The sequence below is a fragment of the Echiichthys vipera genome, assembly GCF_963691815.1.
Source record: "Echiichthys vipera genome assembly, chromosome: 20".
In the NCBI taxonomy this organism is placed as follows: domain Eukaryota; kingdom Metazoa; phylum Chordata; class Actinopteri; order Perciformes; family Trachinidae; genus Echiichthys; species Echiichthys vipera.
In genome coordinates this window covers 27,687,695-27,701,788 of record NC_139845.1, presented here as the reverse complement: position 1 = coordinate 27,701,788, position 14,094 = coordinate 27,687,695, and positions in this window count along the sequence as shown.

Here is a 14,094-nt window from a genome sequence, read left to right as displayed (position 1 = left end):
CCTGAAAAGGCTGTAAATGAGGGTTTTGAAGCCTTTAACTGCTCCTTAAGGCTGGAAACCACATTTCACCTGTAAATCGGCCGAATGCTATCGAAAAGTGAAATCAACCACATATTCTTCATGGTTAGGCTGCTTTGCACCTGTATTACTGGGAGATTTGTATGGGAAAGCTTCTGAACCGGAGTTACAGACGCTTCCATGCGAAGGTGGCTTTAAGCGTTTCAGAGCCTGAAAAGGCTGTAAATGAGGGTTTTGAAGCCTTTAACTGCTCCTTAAGGCTGGAAACGACATTTCACCTGTAAATCGGCCAAATGCTATCGAAAAGTGAATTCAACCACATATTCTTCATGGTTAGGCTGCTTTGCACCTGTATTACTGGGAGATTTGTATGGGAAAGCTTCTGAACCGGAGTTACAGTCGCTTCCATGCGAAGGTGGCTTTAAGCGTTTCAGAGCCTGAAAAGGCTGTAAATGAGGGTTTTGAAGCCTTTAACTGCTCCTTAAGGCTGGAAACGACATTTCACCTGTAAATCTGCCGAATGCTATCGAAAAGTGAAATCAACCACATATTCTTCATGGTTAGGCTGCTTTGCACCTGTATTACTGGGAGATTTGTGTGGGAAAGCTTCTGAACCGGAGTTACAGTCGCTTCCATGCAAAGGTGGCTTTAAGCGTTTCAGAGCCTGAAAAGGCTGTAAATGAGGGTTTTGAAGCCTTTAACTGCTCCTTAAGGCTGGAAACGACATTTCACCTGTAAATCGGCCAAATGCTATCGAAAAGTGAAATCAACCACATATTCTTCATGGTTAGGCTGCTTTGCACATGTATTACTGGGAGATTTGTATGGGAAAGCTTCTGAACCGGAGTAACAGTCGATTCCATGCGAAGGTGGCTTTAAGCGTTTCAAAACCTGAAAAGGCTGTAAATGAGGGTTTTGAAGCCTTTAACTGCTCCTTAAGGCTGGAAATGACATTTCACCTGTAAATCGGCCAAATGCTATCGAAAAGTGAAATCAACCACATATTCTTCATGGTTAGGCTGCTTTGCACCTGTATTACTGGGAGATTTGTATGGGAAAGCTTCTGAACCGGAGTTACAGTCGCTTCCATGCGAAGGTGGCTTTAAGCGTTTCAGAGCCTAAAAAGGCTGTAAATAAGGGTTTTGAAGCCTTTAACTGCTCCTTAAGGCTGGAAACGACATTTCACCTGTAAATCTGCCGAATGCTATCGAAAAGTGAAATCAACCACATATACTTCATGGTTAGGCTGCTTTGCACCTGTATTACTGGGAGATTTGTGTGGGAAAGCTTCTGAACCGGAGTTACAGTCGCTTCCATGCGAAGGTGGCTTTAAGCGTTTCAGAGCCTGAAAAGGCTTTAAATGAGGGTTTTGAAGCCTTTAACTGCTCCTTAAGGCTGGAAACGACATTTCACCTGTAAATCGGCCAAATGCTATCGAAAAGTGAAATCAACCACATATTCTTCATGGTTAGGCTGCTTTGCACATGTATTACTGGGAGATTTGTATGGGAAAGCTTCTGAACCGGAGTTACAGTCGCTTCCATGCGAAGGTGGCTTTAAGCGTTTCAGAGCCTGAAAAGGCTGTAAATGAGGGTTTTGAAGCCTTTAACTGCTCCTTAAGGCTGGAAACGACATTTCACCTGTAAATCGGCCGAATGCTATCGAAAAGTGAAATCAACCACATATTCTTCACGGTTAGGCTGCTTTGCACCTGTATTACTGGGAGATTTGTATGGGAAAGCTTCTGAACCGGAGTTACAGTCGCTTCCATGCGAAGGTGGCTTTAAGCGTTTCAGAGCCTGAAAAGGCTGTTAATAAGGGTTTTGAAGCCTTTAACTGCTCCTTAAGGCTGGAAACGACATTTCACCTGTAAATCTGCCGAATGCTATCGAAAAGTGAAATCAACCACATATTCTTCATGGTTAGGCTGCTTTGCACCTGTATTACTGGGAAATTTGTATGGGAAAGCTTCTGAACCGGAGTTACAGTCGCTTCCATGCGAAGGTGGCTTTAAGCGTTTCAGAGCCTGAAAAGGCTGTAAATGAGGGTTTTGAAGCCCTTAACTGCTCCTTAAGGCTGGAAACGACATTTCACCTGTAAATCGGCCCAATGCTATCGAAAAGTGAAATCAACCACATATTCTTCATGGTTAGGCTGCTTTGCACCTGTATTACTGGGAGATTTGTATGGGAAAGCTTCTGAACCGGAGTTACAGTCGCTTCCATGCGAAGGTGGCTTTAAGCGTTTCAGAGCCTGAAAAGGCTGTAAATGATGGTTTTGAAGCCTTTAACTGCTCCTTAAGGCTGGAAACGACATTTCACCTGTAAATCGGCCGAATGCTATCGAAAAGTGACATCAACCACATATTCTTCATGGTTAGGCTGCTTTGCACCTGTATTACTGGGAGATTTGTATGGGGAAGCTTCTGAACCGGAGTTACAGTCGCTTCCATGCGAAGGTGGCTTTAAGCGTTTCAGAGCCTGAAAAGGCTGTAAATGAGGGTTTTGAAGCCTTTAACTGCTCCTTAAGGCTGGAAACGACATTTCACCTGTAAATCGGCCAAATGCTATCGAAAAGTGAAATCAACCACATATTCTTCATGGTTAGGCTGCTTTGCACCTGTATTACTGGGAGATTTGTATGGGAAAGCTTCTGAACCGGAGTTACAGTCGCTTCCATGCGAAGGTGGCTTTAAGCGTTTCAGAGCCTGAAAAGGCTGTAAATAAGGGTTTTGAAGCCTTTAACTGCTCCTTAAGGCTGGAAACGACATTTCACCTGTAAATCGGCCAAATGCTATCGAAAAGTGAAATCAACCACATATTCTTCATGGTTAGGCTGCTTTGCACCTTTATTACTGGGAGATTTGTATGGGAAAGCTTCTGAACCGGAGTTACAGTCGCTTCCATGCGAAGGTGGCTTTAAGCGTTTCAGAGCCTGAAAAGGCTGTAAATGAGGGTTTTGAAGCCTTTAACTGCTCCTTAAGGCTGGAAACGACATTTCACCTGTAAATCGGCCGAATGCTATCGAAAAGTGAAATCAACCACATATTCTTCATGGTTAGGCTGCTTTGCACCTGTATTACTGGGAGATTTGTATGGGAAAGCTTCTGAACCGGAGTTACAGTCGCTTCCATGCGAAGGTGGCTTTAAGCGTTTCAGAGCCTGAAAAGGCTGTAAATGAGGGTTTTGAAGCCTTTAACTGCTCCTTAAGGCTGGAAACGACATTTCACCTGTAAATCGGCCTAATGCTATCGAAAAGTGAAATCAACCACATATTCTTCATGGTTAGGCTGCTTTGCACCTGTATTACTGGGAGATTTGTGTGGGAAAGCTTCTGAACCGGAGTTACAGTCGCTTCCATGCGAAGGTGGCTTTAAGCGTTTCAGAGCTTGAAAAGGCTGTAAATGAGGGTTTTGAAGCCTTTAACTGCTCCTTAAGGCTGGAAACGACATTTCACCTGTAAATCGGCCAAATGCTATCGAAAAGTGAAATCAACCACATATTCTTCATGGTTAGGCTGCTTTGCACCTGTATTACTGGGAGATTTGTATGGGAAAGCTTCTGAAACGGAGTTACAGTCGCTTCCATGCGAAGGTGGCTTTAAGCGTTTCAGAGCCTGAAAAGGCTGTAAATGAGGGTTTTGAAGCCTTTAACTGCTCCTTAATGCTGGAAACAACATTTCACCTGTAAATAGGCCAAATGCTATCGAAAAGTGAAATCAACCACATATTCTTCATGGTTAGGCTGCTTTGCACATGTATTACTGGGAGATTTGTATGGGAAAGCTTCTGAACCGGAGTTACAGTCGCTTCCATGCGAAGGTGGCTTTAAGCGTTTCAGAGCCTGAAAAGGCTGTAAATGAGGGTTTTGAAGCCTTTAACTGCTCCTTAAGGCTGGAAACGACATTTCACCTGTAAATCGGCCAAATGCTATCGAAAAGTGAAATCAACCACATATTCTTCATGGTTAGGCTGCTTTGCACCTGTATTACTGGGAGATTTGTATGGGAGAGCTTCTGAACCGGAGTTACAGTCGCTTCCATGCGAAGGTGGCTTTAAGCGTTTCAGAGCCTGAAAAGGCTGTAAATGAGGGTTTTGAAGCCTTTAACTGCTCCTTAAGGCTGGAAACGACATTTCACCTGTAAATCGGCCAAATGCTATCGAAAAGTGAAATCAACCACATATTCTTCATGGTTAGGCTGCTTTGCACATGTATTACTGGGAGATTTGTATGGGAAAGCTTCTGAACCGGAGTTACAGTCGCTTCCATGCGAAGGTGGCTTTAAGCGTTTCAGAGCCTGAAAAGGCTGTAAATAAGGGTTTTGAAGCCTTTAACTGCTCCTTAAGGCTGGAAACGACATTTCACCTGTAAATCTGCCGAATGCTATCGAAAAGTGAAATCAACCACATATACTTCATGGTTAGGCTGCTTTGCACCTGTATTACTGGGAGATTTGTGTGGGAAAGCTTCTGAACCGGAGTTACAGTCGCTTCCATGCGAAGGTGGCTTTAAGCGTTTCAGAGCCTGAAAAGGCTTTAAATGAGGGTTTTGAAGCCTTTAACTGCTCCTTAAGGCTGGAAACGACATTTCACCTGTAAATCGGCCAAATGCTATCGAAAAGTGAAATCAACCACATATTCTTCATGGTTAGGCTGCTTTGCACATGTATTACTGGGAGATTTGTATGGGAAAGCTTCTGAACCGGAGTTACAGTCGCTTCCATGCGAAGGTGGCTTTAAGCGTTTCAGAGCCTGAAAAGGCTGTAAATGAGGGTTTTGAAGCCTTTAACTGCTCCTTAAGGCTGGAAACGACATTTCACCTGTAAATCGGCCGAATGCTATCGAAAAGTGAAATCAACCACATATTCTTCACGGTTAGGCTGCTTTGCACCTGTATTACTGGGAGATTTGTATGGGAAAGCTTCTGAACCGGAGTTACAGTCGCTTCCATGCGAAGGTGGCTTTAAGCGTTTCAGAGCCTGAAAAGGCTGTTAATAAGGGTTTTGAAGCCTTTAACTGCTCCTTAAGGCTGGAAACGACATTTCACCTGTAAATCGGCCGAATGCTATCGAGAAGTGAAATCAACCACATATTCTTCATGGTTAGGCTGCTTTGCACCTGTATTACTGGGAGATTTTTATGGGAAAGCTTCTGAAACGGAGTTACAGTCGCTTCCATGCGAAGGTGGCTTTAAGCGTTTCAGAGCCTGAAAAGGCTGAAAATGAGGGTTTTGAAGCCTTTAACTGCTCCTTAATGCTGGAAACAACATTTCACCTGTAAATCGGCCAAATGCTATCGAAAAGTGAAATCATCCACATATTCTTCATGGTTAGGCTGCTTTGCACATGTATTACTGGGAGATTTGTATGGGAAAGCTTCTGAACCGGAGTTACAGTCGCTTCCATGCGAAGGTGGCTTTAAGCGTTTCAGAGCCTGAAAAGGCTGTAAATGAGGGTTTTGAAGCCTTTAACTGCTCCTTAAGGCTGGAAACGACATTTCACCTGTAAATCGGCCAAATGCTATCGAAAAGTGAAATCAACCACATATTCTTCATGGTTAGGCTGCTTTGCACCTGTATTACTGGGAGATTTGTATGGGAAAGCTTCTGAACAGGAGTTACAGTCGCTTCCATGCGAAGGTGGCTTTAACCGTTTCAGAGCCTGAAAAGGCTGTAAATGAGGGGTTTTGTAGCCTTTAACTGCTCCTTAAGGCTGGAAACAACATTTCACCTGTAAATCGGCCGAATGCTATCGAAAAGTGAAATCAACCACATATTCTTCATGGTCAGGCTGCTTTGCACCTGTATTACTGGGAGATTTGTGTGGGAAAGCTTCTGAACCGGAGTTACAGTCGCTTCCATGCGAAGGTGGCTTTAAGCGTTTCAGAGCCTGAAAAGGCTGTAAATGAGGGTTTTGAAGCCTTTAACTGCTCCTTAAGGCTGGAAACAACATTTCACCTGTAAATCGGCCAAATGCTATCGAAAAGTGAAATCAACCACATATTCTTCATGGTTAGGCTGCTTTGCACCTGTATTACTGGGAGATTTGTATGGGAAAGCTTCTGAAACGGAGTTACAGTCGCTTCCATGCGAAGGTGGCTTTAAGCGTTTCAGAGCCTGAAAAGGCTGTAAATGAGGGTTTTGAAGCCTTTAACTGCTCCTTAATGCTGGAAACAACATTTCACCTGTAAATAGGCCAAATGCTATCGAAAAGTGAAATCAACCACATATTCTTCATGGTTAGGCTGCTTTGCACATGTATTACTGGGAGATTTGTATGGGAAAGCTTCTGAACCGGAGTTACAGTCGCTTCCATGCGAAGGTGGCTTTAAGCGTTTCAGAGCCTGAAAAGGCTGTAAATGAGGGTTTTGAAGCCTTTAACTGCTCCTTAAGGCTGGAAACGAAATTTCACCTGTAAATCGGCCAAATGCTATCGAAAAGTGAAATCAACCACATATTCTTCATGGTTAGGCTGCTTTGCACCTGTATTACTGGGAGATTTGTATGGGAAAGCTTCTGAACCGGAGTTACAGTCGCTTCCATGCGAAGGTGGCTTTAAGCTTTTCAGAGCCTGAAAAGGCTGTAAATGAGGGTTTTGAAGCCTTTAACTGCTCCTTAAGGCTGGAAACGACATTTCACCTGTAAATCGGCCAAATGCTATCGAAAAGTGAAATCAACCACATATTCTTCATGGTTAGGCTGCTTTGCACATGTATTACTGGGAGATTTGTATGGGAAAGCTTCTGAACCGGAGTAACACTCGATTCCATGCGAAGGTGGCTTTAAGCTTTTCAGAGCCTGAAAAGGCTGTAAATGAGGGTTTTGAAGCCTTTAACTGCTCCTTAAGGCTGGAAACGACATTTCACCTGTAAATCGGCCAAATGCTATCGAAAAGTGAAATCAACCACATATTCTTCATGGTTAGGCTGCTTTGCACATGTATTACTGGGAGATTTGTATGGGAAAGCTTCTGAAACGGAGTTACAATCGCTTCCATGCGAAGGTGGCTTTAAGCGTTTCAGAGCCTGAAAAGGCTGTAAATGAGGGTTTTGAAGCCTTTAACTGCTCCTTAATGCTGGAAACAACATTTCACCTGTAAATAGGCCAAATGCTATCGAAAAGTGAAATCAACCACATATTCTTCATGGTTAGGCTGCTTTGCACATGTATTACTGGGAGATTTGTATGGGAAAGCTTCTGAACCGGAGTTACAGTCGCTTCCATGCGAAGGTGGCTTTAAGCGTTTCAGAGCCTGAAAAGGCTGTAAATGAGGGTTTTGAAGCCTTTAACTGCTCCTTAAGGCTGGAAACGACATTTCACCTGTAAATCGGCCAAATGCTATCGAAAAGTGAAATCAACCACATATTCTTCATGGTTAGGCTGCTTTGCACCTGTATTACTGGGAGATTTGTATGGGAAACCTTCTGAACCGGAGTTACAGTCGCTTCCATGCGAAGGTGGCTTTAAGCGTTTCAGAGCCTGAAAAGGCTGTTAATAAGGGTTTTGAAGCCTTTAACTGCTCCTTAAGGCTGGAAACGACATTTCACCTGTAAATCTGCCGAATGCTATCGAAAAGTGAAATCAACCACTTATTCTTCATGGTTAGGCTGCTTTGCACCTGTATTACTGGGAGATTTGTATGGGAAAGCTTCTGAACCGGAGTTACAGTCGATTCCATGCGAAGGTGGCTTTAAGCGTTTCAGAGCCTGAAAAGGCTGTAAATGAGGGTTTTGAAGCCCTTAACTGCTCCTTAAGGCTGGAAACGACATTTCACCTATAAATCGGCCCAATGCTATCGAAAAGTGAAATCAACCACATATTCTTCATGGTTAGGCTGCTTTGCACCTGTATTACTGGGAGATTTGTATGGGAAAGCTTCTGAACCGGAGTTACAGTCGCTTCCATGCGAAGGTGGCTTTAAGCGTTTCAGAGCCTGAAAAGGCTGTAAATGAGGGTTTTGAAGCCTTTAACTGCTCCTTAAGGCTGGAAACGACATTTCACCTGTAAATCGGCCAAATGCTATCGAAAAGTGAAATCAACCACATATTCTTCATGGTTAGGCTGCTTTGCACCTGTATTACTGGGAGATTTGTATGGGAAAGCTTCAGAACCGGAGTTACAGTCGCTTCCATGCGAAGGTGGCTTTAACCGTTTCAGAGCCTGAAAAGGCTGTAAATGAGGGTTTTGAAGCCTTTAACTGCTCCTTAAGGCTGGAAACAACATTTCACCTGTAAATCGGCCGAATGCTATCGAAAAGTGAAATCAACCACATATTCTTCACGGTTAGGCTGCTTTGCACCTGTATTACTGGGAGATTTGTGTGGGACAGCTTCTGAACCGGAGTTACAGTCGCTTCCATGCGAAGGTGGCTTTAAGCGTTTCAGAGCCTGAAAAGGCTGTAAATGAGGGTTTTGAAGCCTTTAACTGCTCCTTAAGGCTGGAAACAACATTTCACCTGTAAATCGGCCAAATGCTATCGAAAAGTGAAATCAACCACATATTCTTCATGGTTAGGCTGCTTTGCACCTGTATTACTGGGAGATTTGTATGGGAAAGCTTCTGAAACGGAGTTACAGTCGCTTCCATGCGAAGGTGGCTTTAAGCGTTTCAGAGCCTGAAAAGGCTGTAAATGAGGGTTTTGAAGCCTTTAACTGCTCCTTAATGCTGGAAACGACATTTCACCTGTAAATAGGCCAAATGCTATCGAAAAGTGAAATCAACCACATATTCTTCATGGTTAGGCTGCTTTGCACATGTATTACTGGGAGATTTGTATGGGAAAGCTTCTGAAGCGGAGTTACAGTCGCTTCCATGCGAAGGTGGCTTTAAGCGTTTCAGAGCCTGAAAAGGCTGTAAATGAGGGTTTTGAAGCCTATAACTGCTCCTTAAGGCTGGAAACGACATTTCACCTGTAAATCGGCCGAATGCTATCGAAAAGTGAAATCAACCACATATTCTTCACGGTTAGGCTGCTTTGCACCTGTATTACTGGGAGATTTGTATGGGAAAGCTTCTGAACCGGAGTTACAGTCGCTTCCATGCGAAGGTGGCTTTAAGCGTTTCAGAGCCTGAAAAGGCTGTAAATGAGGGTTTTGAAGCCTTTAACTGCTCCTTAAGGCTGGAAACGACATTTCACCTGTAAATCGGCCAAATGCTATCGAAAAGTGAAATCAACCACATATTCTTCATGGTTAGGCTGCTTTGCACCTGTATTACTGGGAGATTTGTATGGGAAACCTTCTGAACCGGAGTTACAGTCGCTTCCATGCGAAGGTGGCTTTAAGCGTTTCAGAGCCTGAAAAGGCTGTTAATAAGGGTTTTGAAGCCTTTAACTGCTCCTTAAGGCTGGAAACGACATTTCACCTGTAAATCTGCCGAATGCTATCGAAAAGTGAAATCAACCACATATTCTTCATGGTTAGGCTGCTTTGCACCTGTATTACTGGGAGATTTGTATGGGAAAGCTTCTGAACCGGAGTTACAGTCGCTTCCATGCGAAGGTGGCTTTAAGCGTTTCAGAGCCTGAAAAGGCTGTAAATGAGGGTTTTGAAGCCCTTAACTGCTCCTTAAGGCTGGAAACGACATTTCACCTGTAAATCGGCCCAATGCTATCGAAAAGTGAAATCAACCACATATTCTTCATGGTTAGGCTGCTTTGCACCTGTATTACTGGGAGATTTGTATGGGAAAGCTTCTGAACCGGAGTTACAGTCGCTTCCATGCGAAGGTGGCTTTAAGCGTTTCAGAGCCTGAAAAGGCTGTAAATGAGGGTTTTGAAGCCTTTAACTGCTCCTTAAGGCTGGAAACGACATTTCACCTGTAAATCGGCCGAATGCTATCGAAAAGTGACATCAACCACATATTCTTCATGGTTAGGCTGCTTTGCACCTGTATTACTGGGAGATTTGTATGGGAAAGCTTCTGAACCGGAGTAACAGTCGCTTCCATGCGAAGGTGGCTTTAAGCGTTTCAGAGACTGAAAAGGCTATAAATGAGGGTTTTGAAGCTTTTAACTGCTCCTTAAGGCTGGAAACGACATTTCACCTGTAAATCGGCCGAATGCTATCGAAAAGTGAAATCAACCACATATTCTTCATGGTTAGGCTGCTTTGCACCTGTATTACTGGGAGATTTGTATGGGAAAGCTTCTGAACCAGAGTTACAGTCGCTTCCATGCGAAGGTGGCTTTAAGCGTTTCAGAGCCTGAAAAGGCTGTAAATGAGGGTTTTGAAGCCTTTAACTGCTCCTTAAGGCTGGAAACGACATTTCACCTGTAAATCAGCCGAATGCTATCGAAAAGTGAAATCAACCACATATTCTTCATGGTTGGGCTGCTTTGCACCTGTATTACTGGGAGATTTGTATGGGAAAGCTTCTGAACCGGAGTTACAGTCGCTTCCATGCGAAGGTGGCTTTAAGCGTTTCAGAGCCTGAAAAGGCTGTAAATGAGGGCCTTGAAGCCTTTAACTGCTCCTTAAGGCTGGAAACGACATTTCACCTGTAAATCGGCCAAATGCTATCGAAAAGTGAAATCAACCACATATTCTTCATGGTTAGGCTGCTTTGCACCTGTATTACTGGGAGATTTGTGTGGGAAAGCTTCTGAACCGGAGTTACAGTCGCTTCCATGCGAAGGTGGCTTTAAGCGTTTCAGAGCCTGAAAAGGCTGTAAATGAGGGTTTTGAAGCCTTTAACTGCTCCTTAAGGCTGGAAACGACATTTCACCTGTAAATCGGCCAAATGCTATCGAAAAGTGAAATCAACCACATATTCTTCATGGTTAGGCTGCTTTGCACCTGTATTACTGGGAGATTTGTATGGGAAAGCTTCTGAACCGGAGTTACAGTCGCTTCCATGCGAAGGTGGCTTTAAGCGTTTCAGAGCCTGAAAAGGCTGTAAATGAGGGTTTTGAAGCCTTTAACTGCTCCTTAAGGCTGGAAACGACATTTCACCTGTAAATCGGCCAAATGCTATCGAAAAGTGAAATCAACCACATATTCTTCATGGTTAGGCTGCTTTGCACCTGTATTACTGGGAGATTTGTATGGGAAAGCTTCTGAACCGGAGTTACAGTCGCTTCCATGCGAAGGTGGCTTTAAGCGTTTCAGAGCCTGAAAAGGCTGTAAATGAGGGTTTTGAAGCCTTTAACTGCTCCTTAAGGCTGGAAACGACATTTCACCTGTAAATCGGCCAAATGCTATCGAAAAGTGAAATCAACCACATATTCTTCATGGTTAGGCTGCTTTGCACCTGTATTACTGGGAGATTTGTATGGGAAAGCTTCTGAACCGGAGTTACAGTCGCTTCCATGCGAAGGTGGCTTTAAGCGTTTCAGAGCCTGAAAAGGCTGTAAATGAGGGTTTTGAAGCCTTTAACTGCTCCTTAAGGCTGGAAACGACATTTCACCTGTAAATCGGCCAAATGCTATCGAAAAGTGAAATCAACCACATATTCTTCATGGTTAGGCTGCTTTGCACCTGTATTACTGGGAGATTTGTATGGGAAAGCTTCTGAACCGGAGTTACAGTCGCTTCCATGCGAAGGTGGCTTTAAGCGTTTCAGAGCCTGAAAAGGCTGTAAATGAGGGTTTTGAAGCTTTTAACTGCTCCTTAAGGCTGGAAACGACATTTCACCTGTAAATCGGCCGAATGCTATCGAAAAGTGAAATCAACCACATATTCTTCATGGTTAGGCTGCTTTGCACCTGTATTACTGGGAGATTTGTATGGGAAAGCTTCTGAACCAGAGTTACAGTCGCTTCCATGCGAAGGTGGCTTTAAGCGTTTCAGAGCCTGAAAAGGCTGTAAATGAGGGTTTTGAAGCCTTTAACTGCTCCTTAAGGCTGGAAACGACATTTCACCTGTAAATCGGCCGAATGCTATCGAAAAGTGAAATCAACCACATATTCTTCACGGTTAGGCTGCTTTGCACCTGTATTACTGGGAGATTTGTATGGGAAAGCTTCTGAACCGGAGTTACAGTCGCTTCCATGCGAAGGTGGCTTTAAGCGTTTCAGAGCCTGAAAAGGCTGTAAATGAGGGTTTTGAAGCCTTTAACTGCTCCTTAAGGCTGGAAACGACATTTCACCTGTAAATCGGCCAAATGCTATCGAAAAGTGAAATCAACCACATATTCTTCATGGTTAGGCTGCTTTGCACCTGTATTACTGGGAGATTTGTATGGGAAAGCTTCTGAACCGGAGTTACAGTCGCTTCCATGCGAAGGTGGCTTTAAGCGTTTCAGAGCCTGAAAAGGCTGTAAATGAGGGTTTTGAAGCCTTTAACTGCTCCTTAAGGCTGGAAACGACATTTCACCTGTAAATCGGCCAAATGCTATCGAAAAGTGAAATCAACCACATATTCTTCATGGTTAGGCTGTTTTGCACCTGTATTACTGGGAGATTTGTATGGGAAAGCTTCTGAACCGGAGTTACAGTCGCTTCCATGCGAAGGTGGCTTTAAGCGTTTCAGAGCCTGAAAAGGCTGTAAATGAGGGTTTTGAAGCCTTTAACTGCTCCTTAAGGCTGGAAATGACATTTCACCTGTAAATCGGCCAAATGCTATCGAAAAGTGAAATCAACCACATATTCTTCATGGTTAGGCTGCTTTGCACCTGTATTACTGGGAGATTTGTATGGGAAAGCTTCTGAACCGGAGTTACAGTTGCTTCCATGCGAAGGTGGCTTTAAGCGTTTCAGAGCCTGAAAAGGCTGTAAATAAGGGTTTTGAAGCCTTTAACTGCTCCTTAAGGCTGGAAACGACATTTCACCTGTAAATCTGCCGAATGCTATCGAAAAGTGAAATCAACCACATATTCTTCATGGTTAGGCTGCTTTGCACCTGTATTACTGGGAGATTTGTGTTGGAAAGCTTCTGAACCGGAGTTACAGTCGCTTCCATGCGAAGGTGGCTTTAAGCGTTTCAGAGCCTGAAAAGGCTGTAAATGAGGGTTTTGAAGCCTTTAACTGCTCTTTAAGGCTGGAAACAACATTTCACCTGTAAATCGGCCAAATGCTATCGAAAAGTGAAATCAACCACATATTCTTCATGGTTAGGCTGCTTTGCACCTGTATTACTGGGAGATTTGTATGGGAAAGCTTCTGAACCGGAGTTACAGTCGCTTCCATGCGAAGGTGGCTTTAAGCGTTTCAGAGCCTGAAAAGGCTGTAAATGAGGGTTTTGAAGCCTTTAACTGCTCCTTAAGGCTGGAAACGACATTTCACCTGTAAATCGGCCAAATGCTATCGAAAAGTGAAATCAACCACATATTCTTCATGGTTAGGCTGTTTTGCACCTGTATTACTGGGAGATTTTTATGGGAAAGCTTCTGAACCGGAGTTACAGTCGCTTCCATGCGAAGGTGGCTTTAAGCGTTTCAGAGCCTGAAAAAGCTGTAAATGGGGGTTTTGAAGCCTTTAACTGCTCTTTAAGGCTGGAAACAACATTTCACCTGTAAATCGGCCAAATGCTATCGAAAAGTGAAATCAACCACATATTCTTCATGGTTAGGCTGCTTTGCACATGTATTACTGGGAGATTTGTATGGGAAAGCTTCTGAACCGGAGTTACAGTCGCTTCCATGCGAAGGTGGCTTTAAGCGTTTCAGAGCCTGAAAAGGCTGTAAATGAGGGTTTTGAAGCCTTTAACTGCTCCTTAAGGCTGGAAACGACATTTCACCTGTAAATCGGCCAAATGCTATCGAAAAGTGAAATCAACCACATATTCTTCATGGTTAGGCTGCTTTGCACCTGTATTACTGGGAGATTTGTATGGGAAAGCTTCTGAACCGGAGTTACAGTCGCTTCCATGCGAAGGTGGCTTTAAGCGTTTCAGAGCCTAAAAAGGCTGTAAATGAGGGTTTTGAAGCCTTTAACTGCTCCTTAAGGCTGGAAACGACATATCACCTGTAAATCGGCCGAATGCTATCGAAAAGTGAAATCAACCACATATTCTTCATGGTTAGGCTACTTTGCACCTGTATTACTGAGAGATTTGTATGGGAAAGATTCTGAACAGGAGTCACAGTCGCTTCCATGCGAAGGTGGCTTTAAGCGTTTCAGAGCCTGAAAAGGCTTTAAATG